The following is a 27,086-nucleotide window of genomic DNA, read 5'->3' as shown; positions in this document are numbered from 1 at the left end:
TCCTCCTCCCCAAGTTTCGACAAACCAGAACTAAGACTACATGACTGAAACAGTAGCAAGACGCTGAGATCAAGCACAGATTAAAACAACCTATTGGCATCATGACCAAAGGAAGAAGGGTAACTGAAAAAAATCTCAAACTTTTCCTTTCTACTGACAGTTGAATGCAGAAAAAGCAATGTGATCTTTCTTGAAAGGAGTTGTGATATGAGTAACTATTTCAGCAAATGCTGGCAACTACCAGAAGATTTTCAGAGTGAAGGAGCAACATCCTGTTAACTTGGCTTTTTTTGTTATCAGAAAACAGAATCAGTAACAAACTCAAACTCCTTTTCCTGGCTGGATGTTTTCAGCTTTTGCTTCTACTGGAAGCAAGCTGATGGTTACCAAGTTTTCAGATTTTACAGAGTATCCTGCTCCTTGTAGCCACCACCTTTAACACAATTCATGCTCAAAACCATGGGTACACACAGGGCTATGCAGGTAGCGCTCATCAGCCAAGGCAGGCAGCTCAACACAGTTAAGTCCTACTCCAAATCAATATGGCTAAGAAGACACCTTCACGTTTTCCAGCTACAGGCTCCTATTATCATCATGGCTATAGATACCTGCTTTAGGGTATGCTGACTATTTTGGCACAACTGCTGGCCATACCAACTAGAGCTGCACTACTGGCCACAGGAGCCACCTGCATTTAAACCACCATAAGCCTTAGGCTGATTCCCACCCATACACCTTGCCCTCTCGCCGGCGCTAACTCTGCCAGATTCACCCCGGGCTCCCTTCATTGCGGGAGACTTGAACATCTGGAATAGGTCTTAAAGCAAGATAAAGATGTAGCTGACCTACAAGAGACTGGTCTTAACCAAAGCCAGTTGTAACCTGAGGACGCACCTTGCGGCTGCAACAATCCCAGAACACTGTCCAGCACTGAAGTCCCTTGTGACGCTCATGTTCCAGCTTGTGAAGGCCACAATAATAAGGGCACAGACAATTCCACTGCTCTCTAAGGTAACATCTTTTACTTTCCAGAAACTCACAAACCACCCAGTCAAAAATCAACTGCTTTGTTGTGCCTTTCCTCCCATCCCTTACATTTCCCCCTGTTTTTATTTTCTCTTCGCCGGCTCTTTCCCCCTCCACCCCTTTCCTTGTTTCCTCCTATTCTTTGCTCCTCTCTGCTTACAAGGAACTGATGAATTACCTCACTCCGCACTGTCTCCACAATAGCAATAAATCAGTAAGGAGCAGTTTGAAACTAACATACCACAAGGTTTTTCCTTCTCCACAGCTGACTCTCCCAGAAAAGCAAAAGCTGTGTTTACACAAAGCCCAAACACCACTAAGCTTGAGCTCTGTAGGTTTCTTCTTTGTTGGGGGGGGGAAGCCTTGGAAACTTAAAGCTAGAAATGACATTTAAAGGTTGCAAAATTACCAACAAAATGTGAGCATGAGCAAGGGAAGTAGAGCCCCAGTTCTGACCAAGACATCTGGAGAGACCAGCTGAGCAAGTCTCTTATTTCCACCGATCAACAGGAAATAAAAATTGTCTTTTTCCCTGCAACTATGGCAAAATGCATACTTGGTGCACTGCCCAGTGCTGTACTTCCATTGTGCTTTACAAGTCTCAGGTGCAGGAATAAAGTGCACAGGACTGAAAAAACCCACCACAAATCCTCTTACTGTCTGTTACACGTGCTAACAGCAGAGCTCAGGTCTTAACCACCAGCTCACACCTTAGCTATAAGACAATACATACACAAGTACCATCCCTTTGTATGCTACACCTGAACTGCAAAGCAGATACACTAGTAGCCGAAAACAGCAATCAGAGCTGGGTGAAGCCTAGCTAATTTACCCACAGCTCTCCCTGTTCCTGTGACTCAATAACCACCAAATTCCAGGCAAATATTTGTAAGAGACAGCATTTTTCACAGCTCCCTGTGCGGACAGCAAGTTCCCACTCTCATGTCCCAGATCTGCCCCTCAGAGAAGTTCTCCCTTGTTCTAAAAGTTATCTTCCGCTAACAACATTAAGAGGGAGAAGTACCAACACAGCACATATAGCCAATAGGACTAGGAAGAAAATACTGCTTAAGTACAAAAAAAGAGGAAGACTTCATAGAAAGAGTAAAACTTCATAGGAATGTTTTGTGCAGTAATTACAGCCATCTGGAAAATTACTTTTTTTTCCAAAACCATGCCTAAAAACAGCAGCTCTAGCTAGAAGTTGGACAGCTTTTCTACAGAAGTAACAGCTTCTATTATACCATATCGCCCCGTGCATCAGCTATGACCCAGAACTACCCTTCTAGTCTTCAGAGGACAGAAAAGTACAGTAGATTTGAATAAGATGTCATGCTATAAAAACTCATAACTTTTGTTACTTTTGTGTACAAAGTGACACACCAGACTATACATAAGTAAAAACTAGGATGGGATTCAGACTTAGTCACCCTATTGTTGGTGCCTAAAGAAGCAGGTTTTCCAAGATAACTGCCTATATTACCTACCCAGTGAGAGGAAGGGAAGCGATTTTGAAGGCCTTCAGAGGAAGATTGTGTGTCTAATACCAGGCACCTCAGCCAAAGAAAAAAACCCACCCAAACAGGAAAAAAAAAAGAAAAACACACCAACCAAAACCATACACATCTTTCTGGAAGAATTCCATCTTTTGACAATAAATTTAATAGCTTGGGCTCTGCAATGACCTAAATTATAGATCAGTAAAATGATCCCACTCTAACCCCTCATCTCTTGAGCACTGAAAAACTCTGATCCAGCCTGCTCAGTACATCCTGCAAACAGGATCTAGCCTGGTCAATAGTACTAGCTACTCACTGCTGCTCTTAATAGTACTACCAAATTTAAAAATGGATAGCAGAAGAAAATATTTAATAATTTCCATACGTCTCACCAACCGACAATGCTTCATTTAATTTGATGCTTTGTGTGATAAAAATGACACCTACGAGCTAGGACATTTTACAACAAACTTCTGGTCTGACAAACTTGACTCAATTCAAATTTCCTCTGCACACTGGTCAAATCCAATTATCACCAATCCTCTTAAAAGTTTTGTTTTCTTTTATTTGCCTTTTTATCTCCTTGCCTATCTATAATACTGTTGCTGTTATTTCCTCCTGCTTGAAGCAACCTGCTCTCATCACATCTGCATTACAATCCTGCTCTTCAGCCTCCCTTCCCCTGCACAGTATCCAAGGGAGGACAGCCCAAGTCAGCCAAACAGGAGAGTTCAGGGTGCCCTACTAGGAAAGCAGCTGGAACAAGTTTTCCTTTTTTCTCTAGGACATCAGCAGTTTGCCTTCAAGCACAACGTTACAAAATGTAATCTTATTGTGGTCAATGTTAGTATCGCAGCTCTGCTAGCTTGGGGAGTAGGGTGACGTCTGTTCCCAAGTTTCCTTTTGCACATGCAGAATTAGGCATTCCAACCACAGCTCTCCAGCACATGCCTGGGCACAGACCTGTCACTCACACAGGCTAGGGAACTTCAGACAGTCATTACGTAGGAACACTTTGATTAGTGACAGATGCTTACTTTGGTCTGGTTTCTTCATAACGGTCCAGTAAAGTCATTTTTCACAGGCCTTGAACTTCACAATCCAGAGAAAGTTTTTATGTCAGTATGAACCACCAAGATTGCACGCACCAAAAAAAGGTGATGTTCTAATCACTAGATCATCCCGAGTTATAAGAAACTACTGACAACCTCTTCTGCCTCAAGCTGACTGTGTAACTGAGCCGCTCACATTGCTTAGCCCTGCCTCTGACCCATCAGCTGGTACCTGCCACACCACTTTGGCTGGTGGGTAGATGAGCAGTGTGTTAGCTGCCTGAGTGCACATTTCCCTTCTGCAGAGTAAGAATCAGCATTTACAGTATTTTCAGAGGTGCAATGCACTGGCCTCAACATCAGCCGCTGCTCTAATCCTTCACAGTAATATTACCGTTGCACAGTAATCCTTCTGGCTTTGTTGGTAGTGGCGATTTTTCCCCCCTCTCCCCACATTTCACAACACCTGCAGTATAACACACTTAAGTAACATGCGTGAGTTTACTGTGGAAAGCAGCAGCACTGCAGCACCCCATCTGCATGTGGCAGACAGCAAGCCTAGAACCTCCACAACAGCAATGGCAGAAGGACCAAAAACCAAAGGCTGAAGCACTAAGGGCATGCACAGACAGCAGAAAGCTAAGGGGGAGAAAGGAAGAGTGCAGGTTGGCCACAGTGGGAACACTCCCTTCAGGTATCCTCATGCTACAGTTGTCTAGATAACAAGTACCGGTAACTTACAGACCTTTGATTTTGGTAACACATGCAGGGGAATGCTATTGGGATTTTTTTTTTTTTTTTTTTTTTACACAGCACTGTACACTTGAACAGAGCTCTTAAAAGTCAGTAGGTGTTGGACCTTATTTCTAGACGCCATTTAACTTTCTCCTCTTACTCATTGATTAATTGTAAATTAAGATACTTTTGGAGCTTGAACTAGTTTTTCCTTCCTCATTTATAACATCTTAAGAGCAAACTATGAGCAGGTCTACATGTGTAAATGGCTTTCCCTGCCAATTAATTAATTTATTAAAGACAGTATGGAGTTGACTAGGACTTTTGGGGGTGTTAGTCTTTAATATTATGGAAGACGCTTGGCTTTTGAGTTATCCAAACAGGACAAGTATTGAAAATTAAAGGAAAGTGCCATCAGTACAGTATAGCTATCAAAAAAATAGAGCTGTTCTAATATGGCATCAGTATAGTCTATTTGAATTGCAATTAAAATATACATAAAATAAAAAAAGCACATGGTTTACATGTCACTGCATTGTTAGAAAGAGAAAACTGAAGGTGCTTAAGTCTGTCCCTTAAACCTTCTACATACCTGCATAATTCATCCTGCCAGAGAAGGAACAGCTCAGGTCACAATAAAGTAATGCAAAGACACCCAGCGTGATCACAGTTGACTTTGCTATAGATTTGATATGTAGTGAAAGTGACAGCCTACTCACAAAATAAGAATTGCCTGCTAACATTCTGCACTGCCCCTTAGCAATCCTAGACCTTATTAGCCCCTTGCCCAAACTAACATGCACACTGCAACAGGTACTCAGCTCTGGCATGTTGGGTGTATCCCACACTGCACACTGGTAGAAGCAGTTTTGGTTTGTGGCTCTGTACACACCACTTGCATTCTGCTCAATCCATAAACTCCTACCTACTCGTGAATGCGGGCAGGAAGGATACTAAACTGCTGCACACTTCTTGTGGGTTGTAGTGCTGACCTGCTTACTAGCAAGAAGCACACTGGGCACAGGGATAGAAGACATACTCGTTCTTCACAGTTTCCCAGCAGAGAGATATGGCATGTAGCATAAAGCCAGGGAAATTTGCATAGACTTATTCAGGCAAGGAGGAAAACATTTCTAACACAGCTGAAGTCTGGGGTCATATAAACCAGGGGTTTATAAAGAGCAGCTTTAAAAACAAAACAGCCAAATGAAGAGCTTTCTTCAGTATTGATCACAGAATGGTTTGGGTTGGAAGGAACATTAAAAATCACCTAGTTCCAACCCCCTGCCACAGACAGGGACACCTTCCACCAGACCAGGTTGCTCAGAGCCCCATCCAGCCTGGCCTTGGACACTTCCAGGGATGGGGCATCCACAGTTTCTCTGGGCAACCTGTGCCAGTGGCTCACCACCCTCATAGCAAAGTATTTCTTCCTTATATGTAATCTAAATCTACCCTCTTTCAGCTTGAAGGCATTACCCCTGTCCTGTCACTACAGGCCCTGGTAAAAAGCCCCTCTCCAGCTCTCCTGCACGCCCCTTTAGGCACTGGCAAGCCACTATAAGGTCTCCCTGGAGCCTTCTCTTCTCCAGGCTGAACAACCCCAACTCTCTCAGCCTTTTCTCACAGGAGAGGTGCCCCAGCCCTCTGATCATCTTTGTGGCCCTCCTCTAGATTCACTCCCATGGGTTCATGTCTCTTAACATTACCAGAATTAAGTCATTTTACTTCCTAAAGAAGTAAGGAAACAAACAAAAAAGTAGCAACACTTAATTAAAGCACTGACATACACAATATATTCCCAAAGCCACTTCATAAAATGAGCTCCTGCTGCGAGTCCAGGTGATCATTTATTACCTGAAAGGTAACTAAGGCTTGTCCCACAGGAAACAGCTAACAGCTCTTTGAAGACATGCTTCTCCTTACGTAAAACATACATCAAGCCTCTCACCTCAGACGTGAATTAGGTCTGAAAAAAACATTTTCAGGAGCTTGACAGATACTCTGCACTGTTAGAGCCAGTTTATTAACAGGATTTAAACAAAATACGTTTATCACTAGGTCAGGTCTTGCTTTATAGTCTAAGTTACCCAGAACAGGGTCAGCATCACCCTCAGACTGCATACTTCTCTGTGGGAAAAAGATTTTTCTTTTTTATTTGCATAGCGCACACTGCAGTGGACAGCAGGTTTCAGAAGTTAACATCAATACAAAGTTATAAAACAATTCAACTAATATGAATAGCCTTGGTACTAAATTCTCTGCCTCAGAAAACTGACAAGTAGCTGAATTGAGTGGACAATCATATTCTCTAGACCCATCTGGGTGTCAGGAAGTATCCTGAAGCAGTATTGGTCTGAACAGTTGTGACTTCTGAGCTTCCTCCCTTTTGCATGCAGCCTAAAAAGTAGTAGAAGCAATAACATCAACCATTTAACATTATTTCAATGTTAAAAAAATAGGAGCAGAAAAGCCTTAGTACAACAAATTCTTACTGGAAAAATTTATTAAAAAGGTTGAAATAAAAACCAGTAGGTAAAGACATTCTAAACTTTCCAGAGGCCACGTGTTGAACATTTTAGATAGTAGAAACCTTTCCAAGTTCAACTCGTGCTTTCCCAAACCAAATAAGACATAAACCACAGAAGCCTGCCTTCTTTTCAGCTTCTGGGAAGATCACAGATGAGGTCGTTCATTATGGTCTCAGCCAATTAACATGGTACACACACACACCACCCACCCAACTCTTGAGACATACCCTCCCTATTTAAAGGGAATCCACTGTACTAAGAAATGAAATTTTTTTTAGTTCTGTAAATGTTATTTTTTCCTATTCACTTTTAATGGTCACCATAGCATTTAAGTTAAGGAGACTGAAAGAGCAGCCACAGCAGTCTCACATACCAGTTCAAAATAGAGATGTTTGGAAAGGAACTGCTCCAGAGGTTCTAAACCAAACAACATAGATTGCAACCCACTGCTTAAAATTAGCTTTTGTGGTTTGTTTTTAGATATTCCTAGTAACAAACTCAATCTGATTGCTCTCCCTTGGTTGACTTTATTGCAACCAGCAATCTAGGAGACCAATAATAGAAATTTCATTTAAAATATGGCTATTAATGTTCCTAAAGATAGTCTATTACATGAGTAAGCCATGTCAGAGGCCTGAAGTCATTCTCTAGATAGTTTTTTCTTTTTGTCAAAGGACAATAAGTGCTTGGCTAGGACTTAAGAGCTCTACACGTTTTTAGGATGAAAAAAATTGTCAATATTAAAACTAGACAGGAAGAAAACTTTCAGAAGGAAGGAACTGAACCCTGGAATGTTCTTGAATTCCTATTCCATACTAAACCCCCCCCACCAAAGAACAAATGCCTACCCATCAAAAGGTATCCCATATTTCTTTTCTGAAATCCTTGGTTAACCTACACTGTATACTAAGGCAGTATTTTGTCATAGTTAATTGGCAAAGGCAGCCCTGTAGTTTCTTTCCAAGAGGAAACCAATTCAGTAGATCCAAGAGCAAAGCAATGCTACTTTAAAACAAGACAGAGAAACACAGTAGCTGGTTGCTGCCTCTAGAAAAGAGTTGGAACAAGCGATTTGTTCAAAAGTCAGAGCCATAAGGACAGTACATCTCCTTTACACGGGTCAGCACAAATGGGAACAAGAGCAATGCAATTTGAACAAAGGTGCTTGGTGGGCTTCAGAACTCATTTTGGTGGGAAAGGCCTGAGCAGAGCAGTGTAGGAATGCAACAGAAAATGGGAAATCCATGGTTTCTTTCATTCATAACTAATTGTGTTCTAAACTAAGAACAGGGAGGTTTTTGCACCAGACAGTGCACCAGCTATAAGCCAAGGCAATGCTATGTAAGCTGTAAGCCTCTGAAGTCTAACAGCTGAAGTTACACAGCTGAGTTAACAGGCAGTTTGGGAATATGACTGGCAAAGCAACTAGGTCAGTAACTACTGGCACATTTGTAGTGTATCCATACTTGAAAAGAACAAAAAACCCAAACCCCACTAATGAAGGACTACAGAAGACAGTGAAAACAAGAAGCACATGCAGAGCAGGAAATATCCAAATACAAGACTTAAAAACCTATAAAGCATAAACTGATTTCATGGGGCTTTCTAACTATGCGGTTGTCTGTAAATGACTAAAAATAACTAACCATGTTTTAAAATGCCTCCTAAAGAGGATGAAAATTAGTAACAAAAGAAATAAATCAGAAAGCAAAATAAAAAAATTATGGTCACAGAAAAACGGCCCTAGAGCAGCAATTCAGGTTGCTGTGTTGAGACCCCTTCTCCCAGGCACTGGTCAGCAAACAGGCTGTTGCACTTGGGCACAACACTAATACCGAGTAACAAACTGGACTTAACTTCTACCCATAGGTACGAATCACGTGAGCTAGGCTGAGGAGGATGCACCAAAACCTGCTAGCGACCTGAAATAACCAGGAGGCCCGGGTTCCTGCAGTGCCAGCAGCGGTCAGAGACTCAGCAGATGGAAAAAGCAGGCAAAGTGGTATGTAGTGCATAAGGCAATATAATTATACTGTCTCAGACAGTTTGTACTCTCTCCTGCCTTCTCCACTCATACTCAAAATGAAATGTTTTCTTCTGGGGAGATTGGCTTTGTGTTTTGGTTAAAGAAAGCGTGGTTGAAAAGTGGTGTTGTGCTTGGAACAGCAAGCAGTGAGGTTTGAGAGGGCTCCAAGTTCCTGGGGAAGTTCCTTCCACAGCTCCTGAGAAAACTGCTTCAGTTGTGCAGCTCTGCTCATGCCTGTGACAAACCAGCAACCAACCTGCTCCCTCCTCAGCCCTGGGCTCTAGTCTGTACAGAAATGGGAACCAGCACCTCAAAATTATGACAGAGGCATTAAAAGGACTGGTGATTAATATGGCAAGCTGTAAATCAGCCTTTTACCATGGTGGCAAAGGAAAGGGATGAAGCTGACAGGTCACCTTTCAGATGCAGAGATCTTCAGCAGCTTCATTCCCATTGGCAGTTCTTATCATGCAGAATGGTTTCAAGACAACCTACAAATTTTATATGAAAGTGAAACTGGATTGAGACATGCAAAAAGCAAACCAGCATGAAAAAAAAAAGCAGCTGAATTTTAGCTGTTGAGCATGGGAGGAAGATTCAGTAACACCGAGATGACAAACAGAGCTATCAATTCCTGTCAGGATCAATACACTAACAGGAGAATGAAAAACTGAATAGAGAAAATTAGAATCCCCACTGTAATGTAGGAAGGGTCAAGAAAATTTCTCACATGCTGCTGTAATGACTATGTATAAGGTGTATTCAAAGTAGAAAAAGTGGAAGTTCTGCTTGTGAAAGCTCAGGAACCAACTTTGCTATGCAGCAACTAGACCTTTTTGCATAAGGGAGATGATTGCTACAAGGACTGGTATGCAGTGGTTGCCTAACTCTTCTCTGTGAAGGTCAAAAATCATAACAGCAGACAAGTGTCTAAACTTGTGCCTCTTTCCCTACTTTGTACGCTGCCAGTACATTCCAGCACACTTAAGTACTGGAATGCTACTGCTTTTCCATGTTGATCTGCATCTGCAGCAGTCACTGTCCTCTACTCCCTTCTCACCTGCTGAGCAGGAGGAAGGAAAAAATAAAAACCACACCAAAACTCAAAACTACCCCCAACTCTGACTCTTGCAATCCTCTCTTAACAAGAAAAGTGACCAGTTATACAGAAGCAGGAACAAACTATTCCAAAAGCCAATTTCATATATGCATCAAATCTGTTCAAAAAGCAAACATTTGTAGCCAGATATCAGTTCTACAGACTAAAAAAAGGAGAGAAGTAACTCCCATTCAGGTTGTAGTGTATGGCACAATCCCAAAACGTCTTATTCAATCTGAACTTACTAGAAATTAATACTAGGGTTCTTTTTTTTAAAAAAACAAAACAAAAAATCCTAAACAAAGAAAAAAAAAGAGAGGAAAAACCCTCCAGTATTTGAAATAAAGCCTCAGAAATGTGACATCCAGCTATACCAATAGGATGCTAAGTTCTTCTGTAGTAATAGTGAGACATTCAGAACTAAGAATTAAAAGCCTCAAAGACTGGGAATGCCTTGGCCAAGCCACAAACCCACATATATAAACAATCAGGCAAACAAAGAATACAGATGGGCTCTAGAATGAGCTGCTGTAATTTACTTTTGCTTACTTAAAAAAAAAAACACAACACACTATTACTCACCTTCAAACCTCTCTTTGCTATTGGGGGAAATTTTTGGTGTACTAAAGCTAATGAATAGCTTTAATCTTACATAATGTTTGATGAGCTATAATTAAAAACCGCTTTGTGGCTGTCACCACAGAATGAGTTTGTCACCTCTGCAGTGCAGTTCTTCCTTCTTGTCACAGGCTGAAAAAAACACTACAACTTCTGTAGGCAGATTATATTTACATCTTTATTAAATTTCCTTTTAGCTATCAAAGTTTTATATGTTGGACTAAACCAAGCTGTGCCTTTGGCTACTGCTACAAGATGTAACATAATAATAATAAGGCAAATTATGAATGTGTCACTGGAGCTAGATCGTCCACACTGCCCACTTGTCGTTAAATTATGGTACACAGACTCAGAGAGGTCTCAGCTGCCATTAAGGTTACAGACAGCTACTTCGAAAACATTATTTTTACCTGAAGCAAAGCAAAAATATTTTTGTGGCTTCCCTCCACAGCAAAATGAAACATTACAAATATTTTAAGGTTGTAAATGAGACAGACATGAACAACTTCATAAGAAAGCCCCACAATTTCAAGCCAACACCAGATCATTAGATAAGAATTTGCCTTTTACTGGCAAACTCTTGACTTTCCCCATCTGCTCCCTTCTCTGCAGACTAACGAGCAGGAGCAAGCTACATCTCTGACAGCATCTCTAAAGATAGTGAGACACACAGGCTTTTCTCTAGATGCTTAGGAAAGATCAGTAAGTTCTGCCACGATGTTTGCTACCACACTGACAGAAGTGGCAGGCTCTTGCCTGCTAGATGAGGAAATTCAGAGTGCAACACTCCTCTGCTCCATATTAATAGTCTGAACTATGTATGGTATGCTCTTGCTCATTACACAAATACCTCACAAGCATGCATATGCCACAAATATTTCCCAATACAGATCTCTGCCAGGATATGCTCCATTTCAATAATCCTGCAGAGCCATTTCAGTGAAACAGGGTTGGAAGGCAGCAGAAAGATTCAAAACCAAGGCACATGCCAGCTATGTATGTGCCCAGCATGTCAGATCTGCTCTCACACTAATCACAGAAGTCCACAAAAAGATCGTAGAAGTCAGAGTTGTTTCACATTTGGCAGAACAATGACACTAAATTGAGGTTTCTGCTTTTAAAAAGAAGAAAGGATGAGCTTTGCATGCTTTTCCAAGAGACTGGACACCGGTCCCAAGAGCACTTTATGCACACTTTTCCCTTTGCGTTTTCAGAAGATGGGATATAGTGCCTGGAGAGGTCTGAGGTTCTTTAGAACACCTCAGCAGAAAGCTAAACAAACAGGGAGGTGAGAACTAGCTGCACTGCTGGTGAGAATATGGTAGGGAATAGGCACAGAAGTAGACAGCTATGCCTGAAGGCATGGGACACTCCAGAAGAGGGATGGAGAGATCATCTCAGGGAAAGAGGCTAACGGACCTTGGCTTATTTAGCTTCACACATGCAGATCAAAGAAGAGATATGGTCACTCCCAGAATAGACATAAGGCAGAGTAATTTGCGCATCACACAAGGGATGAGGAACTATTTAAACTAAGCAGCCATTAACCACAAGGACAGACATATAAACTTGCTATCGTTCATTTATTATAGAAAGTTTCTTCAAGTTTCTAAGCATCACAGATGCATTATATGTTTCTATTACAGCTTTCCAAAAGCAGGGGGAGCAGAAATACTGATTGCTTTAAGCTGGAAGTTTATGAAAGGAATTCTTACCATCTACAGCCCAAACTGTGAGGGACCCAAGAAATCCTTTCCACTTCTCCACATTTAAATTTTAAACGAGTTAAAATAAAAAGCAATGAAACAGTATAATTGTTTTTTGAATCTCAACTTGCTTTTTAAGTGATACAGAAAACAGTATCAGATGTGTTTTTAATTTAAATTTTATCTTGCTTCCTTTCCCCATCCCCCTATTTTGTTTTTTTTCTGCTAGTAAAAATGTGACAGAAAAGGTTTTTCACTTTCAGTACTAAAAAAAGCAAGCAGAAAAAATCCCAGATGAAAAATATTTCAACAAGCTTTACAATTAAACAGTACTTCTTTACACTAAGACACGTTATTCAAGCTGAGCATACAGTTTGTTACATGGAAACTCCTGTACTTAAACTCAAGCCAAGGACAGCATGATTATGGCTCCCCTACAAGAGGTTTTTCCTGCGATCAGAAAAAGTCAAGCAAGAACATCATTACACTTTGATAATTAAGTCATTAATACGAGTTTCAAAGGAAAGGAGAAAAAAAAAATTTAAATCTGTCAGTCTGTAAGTATATGACTTTTCAATACTATTTCCAGAAGATGCTTGCATGAGAAAGTGGCATTGCTTGGGAAATGGAAAGCTACCAACAGGAAATCATGAGCTCAGGCAAATGAAGAATCTAAAAATGTCATTATTTCTGCATATAGCCATGTATTAGTGTAAGCAAAATGCAGCATTTCCAGCTGTAGCGATATTTACAGGATGCTCTTTTCCAAACCATAGAGAAACTGATAGATTTCAATTATTTAAACAGAATTGTTACTACCTTCTAGAAGACAAGATGATAAATATGTACTAGTATTTTTTTTTTAGTTTACTGGAAATGCATTTATCAAATATATCAACAATTACAATGGCTTACATATAGCTCTGTAGCCATCCCAAATCACGTCACTTGCTTATTTGGACTATGGATTTACTGCTGTTTAGAACTGAAGATGTAGTGTTGTGGAAGCTTAAACTATTAAATCAAGGACCATGTATGAAAGCCAAACAGGCTCTGTTATAGAGATAAAGACATATATGTTACATATGTTATTTTATTACATAAACAAAAGCCTACTGAACCAATCTGAAGTAGTACCATAAAAGTGTGCTTCAAAGTTATTGGACTGCGTCAAAACAGTGGTTTTCTCTGCGCTTAGGACTTTGCTAGGAAGTTAACTAGAACACAGATTTTGTTTTCCTGAATACAGTTGGTAAATGAACCACTCTAGAGCTCCATAATTAAAAGCAAAGTTTGACAGATTCCCTTCTCTATAGTAGCTGGGGCTACGTGGTTTTGATTTTCATAGGGGAACACAACATCAACTCCAAATACTATAAAAACTATCTCTCGGGCACTTTCCCCCTGCCACAGCTCCTGTTGGCAGGAGAGTCCTACAAAAGAGCGGCTGCATTGGAAACTGCATCTGTCTGTGCCCAGGCCAAGAGCTGTCAAGGCAAATGCCGACCATAACAATCTCTCCTTTGTCAGTCACAGGGATCCCATGAGAAAGCACCAACCAGCCTAGGAATTTGGTGCAAGGTAATGTTAGCCAAGCCTAAAAGACAAGAAATAAGGGTCAGACTTTATTTAGATTGACTGTATAAAACCGGAACCAACAGCTCCATTCTGCCAATAAGCTTCTAAAATTCTGTGGTGGCACAAGTTGTCTTAGCAAAGACAGACAAAATTCACCTCTTAACCCTTTCTACTCTCTGCACTTCCTGGCTCAGTTAGTACTTACCAGTTTGGACAAATTAATCTCATCACACAAGAAATAATGAGAAAGAAAAGCAATTGGTTTCCAAGCCTGAAAAAAAAGTCACTGCACATTTTACTATCATCTTACATATAGCTGCAGCCTCCATGGCCCAGAACTTCAGAAGAACACAGTCTGAAGCATTGCAAGTTGTATCCAGCACAAGGTTCAGGGACTTCTTATATACAAATCCAACAGTGAACTACAACAGCTTTCCAAGCACTTAGCAAAGCACTTCTAGAAACCACACCAGGAAAACACATACAAAACCACACACAAAGCCCACTGCTTTGAGCACAGTCAGTATGTAGGCAGAGCATTTTAATAAATGTGATGAACTGCCAGGGAAGAGAAGGAATTTAGAACACAGCAACTGGGAGAAGTCCTACTGTCACTTCAAGCTACTTGCCATTTTCAGATGTATCCAATAGTTTTATTTCTGAAAGAGAAATCGCCAGCTCAGTTCCTTTCCAAAGAATACTCAGAAAACTTACATCCTCAAAATGAAGTATGTCGATTTTTAACATAACACCTGTCCTTCATTACCAAATCTAAATAAAGGCAGCCTGAAATGGGTGTGTAGCCAAACACACACACAAGATTCTGGTCTTCCTTATTCACCTTAAGCTTTAAACAACATGCTATTCAAGAAGACTTGTAATTATTCAAGCCTTTGAAACTTCTAAAAATGAGCATATAATTCCTGCAACATTCTAATCTTCCACTCTGATTGCCATTTACAGTGATGTGATATGGAAAAAGTATCTGCCATACTTTTAGAAAAACCCAAAATGGTAGTTAAAGGAAGGGCCAAACAACTCAGGCAACCTTTACTTGAACAAGCTCAGATATACATGCACTGTAACATTCCAGGCTACTGTTTAGTTACTCAGTCAACAGTTGCATCGCCAAAAAGAGGTTCCCTCCTCCCTTCTTGCACATCCTCCTCACTTTAACCTTCCCCTCCTACTTGCTGCTTTGCCACAAAACCTGCTTGAAAATCAGCAAATCTTGACAAAATTAAGTTATTGCCCTCCTCCCACTTTCCCTTGACATTTAAGAAGAAAAAGTGACAAAATCTATTTTCCTTATGGTGTATCTGCTTGTAAAATAAGAAAACGGGCTTCCTGGAGCTGATCAGAAGGACCACTGGATGCATTAGTTTGTTAACCTGAACACCACAAATTATTGCTCATTGCCTAAGTACCGTGAAAGGCAGAAAAGTAACTTGTACATTGCTAACAAATACTGCCTGGACACGTGACCTGCCTTGGGCTGGACACTGCAACAGATCCGCCACCTTCTCTAATGGTGGGGAGGGCAATTTACTGGTTTGAAGAGCTGCAGCCATTCACCTTTCCTATTAGATCTTCAGCCAGTGGTCCTAGTTACACCTCTCACTCTCTAAATGGGAGGAAGAGAACAAAAAAACAAAAAAAAAGGGAAGCAAAATAAAGTTAGTAGAAGATACTTTCTTGTCAAGGCAGCTAAGATGCTCAGCCTCTTCTCGTCCTGTCGGGGTATGGTTAGTTTAAGCTGTCTGCAAACTCCTTTCCTACAGCTCTACCCCAGATGTTTTCCAGCTCTTCTGCCAGCCCTTCTTTCTTAACACAAAACTTGTCCTGGCCAGCGCTCTCAGTCATTGCATCAGCTTCAGCCAACAGGCACCTCCTGACCTCCTTCCTCCTAAAAATCCCACCCTTGCCAGCACCTCACTCGGCACTTTTGCTGACCGCTCTGGCTGGGGCCCTCTCTCCCACTTCTTTTCAAAGGCAGAAGGGATCCTGAGGAAAAAATGCCTTTTTAACAGTGGCATTTGTGCCTCTTCCTCTTTGCTCCTGGGTGCTCTGCTCACTGGCAGCCACAAAAAAAAAAAAAAAAAAAAAAAAAATCAGTTATCCTCTCCAAAGGGATCTACCTCCCATTCCAAGCCTCCCACTCCTTACCCAAACTGGAAATTTCAGTTCTCCTCTCTGACATTTCCTTGGAGATATGCAGCTACCAGGTTAAGCTCTGCACAGAGCCAAACAAACCTCTTACCTCCCCTCCCACACAAGGCTTTCCCAAGAGGCTCTTCCCTGATGAGCCACCATCCTGCCAGTCCCCCAGCCTGCAGGCTGAGTACATTCAACAAGAACCTATATGTCTAAGCCCTGTAGAAAGAATATGCACTACATGCATAAAAAGCAGTCCTTTCCTTTTGATGTCAGATAGCTAAAATACTCATCCAGGCAGTCAAAATCCTCCTCTTTCCTGGGCTTCAATCAACAAAATTTGACATTGAGAAATATTTCTGAAGGGAGGTAAGCAATGGTTATCTCCCCTGCATGCTTCCTTGCCATTTTAACCCCTTTCTTTGCCATTTAATTCATGTTAAAAAAAACCACCAAACTCCATAACTTTAATAACCTTCTCAGCCTGTTTCTCTTGATCATTTTTTACCAGTGTTTAAAAGCCAGCTGCCTACTTCTTATCACCAGTGACATTGCCCTCCATCACCAACACAGCAATCTATCTCAGAGATGGACCTGACACATCACTCCATCTTTGGACATTTGTCTTTGTATGAGATGAAGCCTACCCTAAAATTATCTAGATAGGGATCCAATAATTAAAAATAAAACAAATGCAGGAAAAAAAAATAAATCAGAAAACAAAAGCTGCTCATGCCCTACCCTTTCCACATTAAATCACTACCAGGATATTTTTCACCACTAATAATCCTTGTGGCCCTTTTTTCTACACCTCCTGCAGGTTTTCAAAAGTCTTTTTAAAGACATGACAACTAGAACCAGATACAGAATTTGAGTATTACTATCATTAATGCTGTACAAAGAGAAAAATGTTTTATTTTACAAATTACATCAGCCAAGGATCAAATTAGCCCATGGTGCACTGGTAAAGTTCTGTAACGAGCCTGATCTCTAGTATTTTTGCAGAGTCGCTGCTTTCCAGGATGCAGTCTTCCCATGCTATGGACGCCCAGAACACTTGTCACAGATCTGACTGCATTCTGCCACACCCTGCATACCTACCACCTTTGAGTTTTACCCAAAAGTGAAGAAATCATTGTGACTCCTTACTTATTAAAAATCTTGGAAGGACAGACTGGTAAACAGCATAATTCGCTGCCTTTTTTTTTTTTTTTTTAAGGCTTCTACCTTACAAATGTTAAATGGTGTCTTGTCTAGAACCAGTCCTGGAACATCTTGATTCCCAGTTCATTTCTCACAACGATCTACTTGTTTATATTTTGCAGCCTGCTGCTGGCTCCATTCATCTAGCACGCTTTTTGCTGACATGCTGTAATGGTTTTCCCAACAAGCAAGCTCCATTGTTCAGAGCCACAAGCTGACAGGCAGGATTAGGAAACCTGTGTCAGGCTCAGCACAGGACCAGTGACAGATGAGAAAAGAAAGCCTGTAGGATCTACTCTGGTTTTGTGTGTGACAGCCCATGGTTCATCTGTTTTTTGTGTCAGCCAGGAGTAGCTAGGAGGCATGAATGGCCATGAAACTCATCTCCTTCCACCTCATCCTGTCAGAGCTGATGATGCAGCTCACAGCCCAGCAGCCACAGGGTCCAAGGGCAAAAGCAAAAGGACGCATGGGAAAGCGCATGACATTTGAGAGGTTATATGCACAACAAGTAATTTCAGCTTTGGATTCTCACCTTTACTTATGGCAGTGACAACATGTGATTATGTAAAATGTTATGTCCCCACCAGCCTCCTTAGCCTTGTCAGGACACTGCATGAAATGCAGTCCTACACTGTCACCCCTACAGAAAGAGGTAAGAACCACACGGAGAAAGATGAGATCCCTCAGCAGCGATGGCTCTCACATCAGCCAGGAACACAACACACTTGTCACAGGGAAATTCTGCTGTGCAAGGTACTTACATGCCACAACCAAACTGAAGCCCTGTGATCCCTGTGCCAGGGCAGAACTTAACGTGTTCGGTTTAGCAAAGAGAGAAGCACATACGAGCTTAGTAAAGCTCCTCTTTAGTAAAGCTCCTCGCTGTTCAGCACCAGCCAAACTCGGCTGTCGCTCAAGCCAGGTCAAATTCCCAAGGACTCCCTGGGGCAGAGTCTGAGGCTACCCACCTGCCACAGTCCTTCCCCTCCCTCCGGTTCACATATCCACATCATTTTCTCTTGGCAAGTGTTATTCAGGTTACCACCGCTGAACAGTTATTAGTCTGGCTGGATCACGACAATAAGATGCTTTTTATCAGGTCAGATGTGGAGAGCTTTGTAAAGGCTTTTTACAGAAGGCAGCTACAGGATTCCATGAAGACAGAAAAGCTTAAAGCATGGTGATAAAAGGTATTTTAATAGATCCATTCACACTAACACAGGAGATACTGTGTGCTGAAAACAGGAAAATAAATTACATTTCTAATGTGATAGGCCAGAAGATTTAATTACTAGCTTTGCTTTGAACCTGACAGCTATTACTACTCTAACTCCTGGATGCACTTGCAAAAGCAGCCTTGTCATTTTAGATTTGTAAGAAGACATGGTCTTAACTTGGATTAACTACCAGGTTTATCATAATATGTAAAATAGAAAAGCACATACAATTAAGCTTTCATGAGAAGACAACTCCTGACACACACACCTGCTCATTAAAAAGTTGGAATGAAAAAACATCTTCCCTATATTTATTTTTCCCTCCAATGAAGAACACTCAGTCAAAACCTACTGTTAAATACAAAATGATGATTTCATTATGTTATCTTACTGGAGAAGGTTCTGTAATCCTTCCATATGATCTTCAAATGCAGCAAAGCTGATAAAATACTGTACCAATTCCTATAAAAAGGATATGTAGGCATGTCACACCACTTTGAACAGTCTTAATATCGTGTAGGAAAAATGCTTTTTCCATATGGCTTGCTAGTGTAGTTTAAGGAGAAACATTAAAATAATTTGACTATGACTTGGATGGACATTTCAAGTAGTGTAAAAAAGTTCGAACTTTAGAAAATTTGTATCCAACCCTCACACATGTATGAGAATATGAATCTACGTTTTAACACCTCCATTTGCAAATATTTTTGAATGCAATTGTTCACTTAAAGTACCAGAAAGAAATTTAACAAGAGTCTAAGGGCAGGCTCAGCCTGACCTAGAATTCCACACAGATTTAACCTGACCTCATTCTGACAGTCAATCACAAAGGAACCAGAAAAGTTGCTGCTCATCTCTGATACTTTGTACATTTCAAAGTATTTGCCTGGAAAAAGGGTAGTTTGGTGTCAAGTGGTGTATTTATTTTTAATGAAGGCAATTTTCATTTGAAATGCCCTAGATTCACATTTCTGCAGTCCTGAAGCACCTGCATTCCCCCTTGAAACTTGAGCACACCACAGGACAACTCCTTTCAGGCCACAAAACATCAGCACAACAGTCGACAAGAGGTACAACTGCACTTTGTTTAGTCCACAGCCAGACTTGACAATGGTTCCATAAGGGCTGACTGGCAGTGAGCTACACAGCCAAAACAAAAGCAAAATAGGAGGCATGGAGAAACTGATGCAATGGCCTTATCCCAAAGCATACACTCCCTATATGCCCAGACCTTTGTGGTACTCTTCCCTGCACCTGCCGGGTTAGAGCTGTACTGTGACCGTCAGTGCTCTTCCCCTGTATTTTGTGTTGTATCAGCACATTTACCAAAAGGCACTGTATCGGTTAAGAGAGAACTATGGTTCTCTGATGGAAAAAGGAATTAGATATGCCATTTATCCTCAGTTCTCTGCCCCAAGTTTCCCATGTAGCCTCACAACCATGCCACTACACACACAGCAGAACACTGGGAGAGTGCATAAAGATGGGAATGATCTAAACGAGATTTGTCAGGAAGGAGAGTACAGCTCTGTATACAGGATACACAGCCCCTTCTCTGTGTACTCATTTATAGCGTGGCATGCAATGCTGTAATTCATAACACCACAGTCGTCAATGGCCCCCATTCAGCCCAGTTGCCTCCACAGCAAACACCAGACAATCCTCTGAGAAAGTTCTGAAATAGCTCACATCTTCCTAGTCATACAGGACCGCTCACTCATTTACAGACACACCAAGTTTTTACACACTAAGAGTTCATACACTTTTAAGATGTACCATCATGTGCCCAATGCTCTTGTTTTGAGGCAGATTGCCCTGAAGCCACTCTCTGCACTTGCGTGCTTTGCATACATGGTACTTCCCCAGAACAGATGACATCTGCCAGAGCATACTGTACTGAAAAGAAAACCACTGTATTTACGTTATTGTTTTCTGATGGACTCAAATCTTATTTTCTTTGACAGTTCCATTACATTACTTTAACATCTACAGGAAGCATCAACATTCAAAAACAGCAAGTATTTTTGGAAGCAATTTATGCAAAGTATCCCTGTTTCAAAATATCCTCATTTCCTTGTTTCGGTGTACTGAATGGCTGCCGAGTAGGACGAAAAAAATGAAACCGGAGGAGGTTTTTTGTATTATTATTATGAAAAGTAACTGTTGATTTAGAGAAATACAACAGAATATCCAGAAAAAAGTTCTTGGGCAAATCAGGAATTTTTTTCTGACCCTTGCAGACTTCCCATCACTGTAGGTATATATTAGTTTTAAATGGCAAGTGCCAGCTCGATTAAAGAAAGTCAATTTGGCAATTAGACTCCCTAAGCATATAATGAACCAATCACAGAAGATACTGCTACCATGAAGCCCTCTTAAGCATTTACAAATGCATTCACAAATGCATTCAAAACATGATGTACTTGTATCTGATATATGTATTCAATCAAAACATGATGTACTTGTATCTGATGTATGTATTCAAAAATGTTCCTATTAGGTATGAGCACCTTATGTCTTCCAATTTATTTCTTATTATCAATTTACAGCATTTACCATTTTCAAGTACTAGAGTTCTGCATATTTTCACTGAATGGAAGCAATCAAAGCTCTGAATGAATGTCTGGAAGGGATCTGGCTGAGGAACCTCTGATTTTCTCCCACTCTAGCACTAGAACATCTGGACCACAGACATGAAAACTTTGGCTAACGTGCAACACCTAAGCTCAGGTCTACAGCTTCTATAAAGAGCATTTCCGACATTTCTTGGAAGACCTGTTGCTGATGGTCAGACACCAGCCTCTTGCAACCTTTCAGCAACTTTCAGGAGTACAGATACCTTCTGCTTCCCAGTCACCACCTACAAATACCTGCTTAGAGACAGGCTGTTCACTCAGCTTCACGTAGTTCTCAGTACATCCTTTAAGTTGCTCTCTTTTATCAGACAAACACTGACCCCACAGCCTTTCTTGCTACGTGCTGGTCTTCTCCTTCCCCTCCTGGAAGGCAGGGGAGCAGCCTGCTACCAGAAGGAACGGGCCATTTTGACTCGGTAGCGCTTTTACACGGGCCTTGCAGTAATGCAGGCAGTTAGGCCAGATAATTGCTTCAGAAACAGCAGCTCTAAGTTGCACTTCACTTAAAGGTTATTTTCTTTGCTTGACTCAGGCCCTCTCCTACAATTAACTTTTTAGTATAACTGGCAAGCATTAAACAGGAAAAAACACCCCACAAAGTCCATAAAGCATTTATCAGAAATCTTTAAATCAGTAAAGATCTAGACCTTGCCATAACCTGACAAATTTCTACTGTCTTTCATTTAAGCCTACTTCTCTTTAATTTCCTTGACTGTAAAGCTTTAGAGGGTTTGGGGTTTGTTTTTTTTTGAGAACAAGAATTTCCTCCCTTTCACATCAAACTCCAGATACTATGAATTCTTCAAAACCTCCATAACCACTAGGGCTGGACAATTCCCATGTCACCCATGTTAAGGGAATCATATGAAAGCTCCCTTGGTACTGAGATGACAAGTGGATTTTTATGTTGGTTGAAGTGACTTTGATATGACACCCACATATTGCTTTACCCTGGTACTCTCCAAGTTGTAATTTAGTAACACTCAGTCCAGTGTAGCACAAACTGTTTTGTTGGAGGTTTTTTGGTGGGGTAGAAGATGGGGGGGACATAAATAGCACCCTTTTTGCCATCTTCCACAGTTAAAGATCAGAATTAGTTGATGCCATAGCAAGAAATATAGCTATTTCAATGAAAAGAACAGTTCAGTCTCAAGGGGTAAGAAATGAAGCTGTATGAGAAAAGATACCAAGGTGAGAGGAAAAAGCAGAGATCCTGAATGACCCTGCTGTCCTTCCAGTGATCCCTCCTGAAGCTGCCACTAGCAGCAGCATGGCCTGCCAGGAAAACGGTACATCGCTATTATTAGCACAACGAGGGGACACGATGGCTTGACTCTTCCTTATATTGGCAACTATCTTGCATCACCTCATCCAAAAGCAGCAATTCCCATTATAAAGTAACAAAGACAGACCTGTGTTGGTCTGGAGACCAGTACGCTACAGTTGTAGAGGAGAGGAAAACAAAACCAAAAGGAAAGAAATCCCAGAAAACCCATGCAGACCTTTCAGACAAGAGAAAGCAAAACAGATCTTCCCAAGAAAGAGCAGCCCCTGAAAGCACATTTACTGGTAACGATAATAAAGCTTTGCAGCAGTAATCTAAATTGAAAGTCAGGGAACACAGTCATAAACACTGCATTTCATTCAAATCTGTGAACTTCAGCAGTTTAAGGGGCTAATGGAAATATGAAGTGACTGGTGAAAATACTTAGTGCTGACAGTTTGCTAAGGAGACTATCACTGGATTTACGAGTAGTCTATTGATTTGACATAACTTTATTTTAAACTAAATATCTAACTTGAACTGAACCTAGAACTACATTGCTGCTCCCTCTGAAGTGAGATTTTTCAATGGATATGTCAACCTGGAACAAAAGATGAAAGAGCAGTGGGTTATCACCAGCCTAACGTCTCTTTGCAGATGTAAAGGGGACGCTAAAACAAGCAAGAACTATACATTTCACCCTCAATAACAGTCACTGGTAAAACATTTGAGAATGGATTTTCAGACATAAATCCAGACAAAGTACATGCCCAACACTGCTGCTCCAGCAGGACATCACATCGTGGAAGAAAGGAGATAAATATGGGAGGTTACACATTCTGAACACCACCACAGATGATGCCCAGTGATGGCAGCAACTCGATGCAAGCCAAGCTCCGGCAGCACTTGCTCAGGCAAGCAGCAGAGGTGAGAAACTGCAGCAGAGTTAAGGATGAACTCGCACTGTGGGTAACAGCTCCCTCAGAGCACCCAAAGTGCAGGGCACAACTGAGCAGACATACAGAAGCCAACAACAGCATGGACAGGTGCCAGGGCCAGCAGCACTCTTTAGCACAAGCCCTGCACAGCACACATGCTCCTATCATAACCTTTCCAGGGCCAGGAACCATCGCATCACAAGATAAAGAAAAATGAATGAGCTTGGAACCTTGAGATAAACTTACACCCTGCAGCTGAGTACAAATGGATGAAAATCCATGAACGTAAAAGGCTTTTTACCTGATTACCATCAGACTGCATGTGAGATAACACACCCTGCACCCTGAGGAAGTGGTTGGCATCAACACATGTAGCAACTTCAAAGCTGACCGCTGTGTTGTGCTTAACAAACAGCCTTTACAGATTTCACTTGTCTGTGCTTCATAGGAAGAGTTGCCTGGTCTGTTTTACCTGCAGGTTACCAGAGGCACAAAGACCACAACCCCAGCTTGGTCTCAGGAGCAAGCCAGAGCCCAGCAGGCTCCAAGTCATGGTCCTGAGGATCAGCTGAGACCAAACCTCAAGATGCAATGAGCACCAACAGCTCACCTGAGCTGGCATGTGCATCCTGCAGCTGTGACTGTGGTTATCCTACCTCTTTCAGCTTCAGCTAGTGAAACCTGGTGATAGTCACTCCATCTCTGTTAGAAAGCTACACACACACAACTAGGAAACAGCAACTGACACAAGCACAACCTAGCAACTTAAAAGTAGAGAGAAATGTCATCTGCAAACCTTTCAAAATCTAAGATGTCAACAAATACCAGAAGTACAAAGAGCATCAGGAAAAATTTGAAAGCTTCTTTTGACATTTAATCATGGACTGTCTCTCCACAAATCCAACATCTTAAAACATATCCTCGACACGTACATTTGGTCAGCACTTTTGCCACAAAAGTCAAGACAGACACAAAGTAACGCACAGTTATTCTAAAGAAAGTAGGCGTACGTGTTTTCTTCTCTAGGCTCCAAATGCATGACAAGAAATGCATTATACATGAAGGAAGATAATGGCACAACATTAATCAAATCAGCACGAAGACACAAACAGAAGACCAAAAGATGTATTCAACATATCAGTGTGCAAAAGCAATCAGCTAATTGAAAGGGTCACAAAGGGTATGTTTATGCAAAAAAAACCACACAGGAGAAATACAGAAATAAGACCGAACTGTTTCAGTTTGTGTCCTACTAAGTAACACGCTCTGTTCAGGGAACAATCTTTATACCAGACAACTACAAGAATCCTAAAAATTTCTGGGTGTCTAAAGAATTGCTATTACATGACAAAATTAGCAAAAGGATAAAGAGAAAAGTTAAAGTAATTATTTTAACAAAAGGGAATTCACATAAGCAGAACACTATTATAATGTATGAAGAACAGTATTAGGATATGTTTAACAAAAAACCAAAGAGCCTTTCCTTTCTTATCATGGACTTTCTGCAGTATTATAAAGCAGCAGCAACAGGCTGCACAACAACAGGTCTGCCACCCTTTGTGCATACCAACTACCTGCAACAGGAGGAGGCTATCCCTGATCTGCATTGCTTGACAAAATGAGAGCTTCATTATCAGCACACCCAAATCTGAAGAGGATGCTTAAGGGCAAGGTGGTGAGAAAAAGACAGACACCAGAAGTTATAATAACAAGTGCTTCAGGAAAACCACTGTGGGTGGGACAGCATGTGATCGCTGTCAACAACTCTGCCAGATCTGCCCTCAAACAGACATTGTTTAGAGAAATTCAAGTGTAAAAATATATTTTATATATGTAACAGTATATAACTTATATTATATATACACACACATATATAACTACCTATAAGAGGAAATTAATATCTGTGACATGAGTAAGTCCACACACAGTTCCCTCTCTACAGATCCTCACCAGCAGTAAAACATGAAACAGACCATCTGGTAAAAAGCAATAGCAGAAATAATAAACATAGGAAGAAACTGATCATGTAACAGATTGTGGTGGGCCAATAAAGGGCTGTTGCCTTAATCTATTTTGCTAAATTCATCTTCATATTCCTCGCTAGCTAGCTAAGAGCTCTCCACAAGGGCTGGATGCATACAACAGTTGTCAGGTATTACCCAGTTTCTGTACTGTGCATGCCCCATTTCCCAGCAGCTGGAGCTGAGGCAAAGGCAGGTCAGCTGGAACTTTCTCCTAGAGCCACAGTGGTAACTTTCACAGATTGCAGTCCCAGTGGAGTTTTATGGTAACAGGAATTAACCCCAGTACTCCAGAAACAGAATGGTCAGTAACATTTCCAAGTGAAAGTCAAGAGTAAATACAACTCCAAAACTTTGCAACCTAGCTAGCTGCTCACAAGCAAAGTAGTGATCACAGCAAAGTTGAACATACGTGGTGGAAGAAAAAAAAAAAAACCCAAACATAAAAATGCTTGAAGCTGGTAAGTCAGAATCTGTTATTTTCCAGACAACCTTGAAGGCCCATCTTCACTCTGAAGTATTTCAGATGATCCTTTGGATATCATATGGTACAAAAAGGAAGTATTAAGTAATCTTTAGTCCCTTTCTTCAATTATAAGCCATTTCCATACAGGACAAACAGGATATAGTTTTATTAAACTATCATAGTGGTACATAGAGGATAACAGCAAAGTATTTTAATGCAACAATCTACCACTTGCTATTCTTCGAATGAAAATATGAAAGTGATGCTATAAGAAGGAAATAACATTGTCTTGCCAAGGCTAGAACCATCTGACGAAATACCTTTTCCCCTCACAGTAAATAAAACTATCAGACACATCAGTTCACTTTCTCTGTTCCTCATTTTCTTCAGCCCTTTTGAGAAATGACACTTAGGGTGTCACCACCAGCAAACAATTCAAGCTATTTGAAAACCCATTTTGTACTAGCATTGCCAGCTCCAGTATTCACTGACTGCATATGCAGAAAAACTGTAAGCATTTCTGATCTGATTATGAAATAGAAAAATCATTTCCATCGCTTTGCAGCAGGCAGCCAGAGGAGCAAGTGTATTTTCAACAGCTCCTCCCAGCCATCAGAAGTGAAAAATAGAAATTATCATTACGATCTTTTTGTCTGATCTCCTTCAAAAGGTCAGGGAAAGATGAGTATTATGAGCTCATTTCTGCAAAGCAGAATAGAAAAGGATCCCGTCTTATAAAAAGAACAGCTGACCACAGCCTAAGTTAGACACAGCAAAATTGCTAAACCATTCAAACTGAGTGGTGGGTTGGTTCGTAATTGTTTGCCATTTCCTTTTTGTAACTCAAGATACAGAAAAGAACACAGAAGCAAGTCTCCTAATCAAACCATAGACTACTAACTCAACTGCCTAACTATTAATACTACTCCACAGGAAACAGTGACAAATATAACAGGTTCCGTTTCCCCTGCTACATCAGGTCTCCAGGAGAGAAAGAGTCTACGTGCGCAGATCAAGCTGGGGGATCATCAGAGTTGTTATTTTTCCCCTGAATCAGCAAACAACTGAGAGGGCAAACAACAGTTTTCTGCCAGCCTATGAGAGCATTCTTTGAAATGCAGCAGATATACTGAAGCCATTCATACCCCCAGGACGGCACTGCAGCCAGAACTCATAGTTAGGACAGCAGCCTTGTCCTCTGGCTTAACTGAAAGTTGTCACAAGTTATAAAAAAACCACAGAAGATGTGACAAAGACTTGGAATGCAGTACTGGAATAAAACCAAACACGTTAGATAGAAACAAAAGCAGTTAA

At 41.0% G+C, this 27,086-nt stretch overlaps 1 protein-coding gene across 4 annotated transcripts in view; it reads right to left on the bottom strand.

Annotated features, from left to right (window-relative positions):
- RNF144A (ring finger protein 144A) overlaps positions 1 to 27,086 on the bottom strand; it is a 67,591-nt gene that overhangs the window by 38,588 nt on the left and 1,917 nt on the right. Inside the window, exons 2-3 of one of the 4 annotated variants that reach the window (XM_040598254.1) lie at positions 13,800 to 13,889; positions 9,286 to 9,360 (exon numbers count right to left, since the gene is read on the bottom strand). The exons of 1 other annotated variant lie outside the window; for it this stretch is intronic. The gene's annotated coding sequence lies outside the window, so the exon portion shown is untranslated. The remainder of the gene's footprint in view (positions 1 to 9,285; positions 9,361 to 13,799; positions 13,890 to 27,086) is intronic. 2 more of the 4 variants (XM_040598255.1, XM_040598256.1) reach the window with 2 other exon arrangements.

This window comes from Falco naumanni, chromosome 6, assembly GCF_017639655.2.
Source record: "Falco naumanni isolate bFalNau1 chromosome 6, bFalNau1.pat, whole genome shotgun sequence".
Classification (NCBI taxonomy): Eukaryota; Metazoa; Chordata; class Aves; order Falconiformes; family Falconidae; genus Falco; species Falco naumanni.
The sequence above is the reverse complement of the archived record's forward strand: the minus strand, read 5'-3'. Positions and strand labels throughout refer to the sequence as shown.